Source organism: Brassica oleracea, chromosome C3 (genome assembly GCF_000695525.1).
Source record: "Brassica oleracea var. oleracea cultivar TO1000 chromosome C3, BOL, whole genome shotgun sequence".
Classification (NCBI taxonomy): Eukaryota; Viridiplantae; Streptophyta; class Magnoliopsida; order Brassicales; family Brassicaceae; genus Brassica; species Brassica oleracea.
In genome coordinates this window covers 64,404,911-64,405,641 of record NC_027750.1, presented here as the reverse complement: position 1 = coordinate 64,405,641, position 731 = coordinate 64,404,911, and positions in this window count along the sequence as shown.

Below are 731 nucleotides of genomic sequence, written 5' to 3'. Positions count from 1 at the left end.
AGTGGTGATTAAGATAGATAACAAATCTGCAATAGCGCTTACAAAGAATCCGGTGTTCCATGGACGGAGCAAGCATATTCATAAACGTTATCATTTCATCAGAGAGTGCATAGACAATGGTCTAGTGGACGTAGAGCATATTGCAGGAAGCCTTCAAAAGGCTGACATTCTTACTAAAGCCTTAGGAAGATTGAAGTTCAAGGAGATGCGAGAGCTGGTTGGAGTTCAAGATTTGAAAGATGGTGATTTCAAGTTTAAGGGGGAGAATGTTAGAGATAAACTTGAAAGTAGCTTGAAACTCAAGGCATACTAATCCTACTTGTATTAGGATTAGGATAAAAGGTTTTACTATTAAGTTTAGGAGTTTTAAGATCTCTATATAAGAAGATGTTGAGTTGTGACATGAACTTATAAGTGAGAGAGATTATTGTGAGAGCTTAAGTTTTGAGAGATTTTCTTAAGCTAATAAAGAAGTTATTCTATAATCTTGTGAGTTTAGCCAATATAATATGTAACTCGCTTCTTGATCAAATATCTGGCAAGTCCAACCTCGATTTTATGTTGTCTTTTGTCTTCCCTGGGACATTCAATATTGTATTCATGATGTTCTCAAAGAAATTCTTCTCTATATGCATCACATCGAGGTTGTGGCGCAGAAGAAGATCCTTCCAATATGGCAACTCCCAAAATATACTCTTCTTGTGCCAGTTGTGATGAACACCGTAAGAATC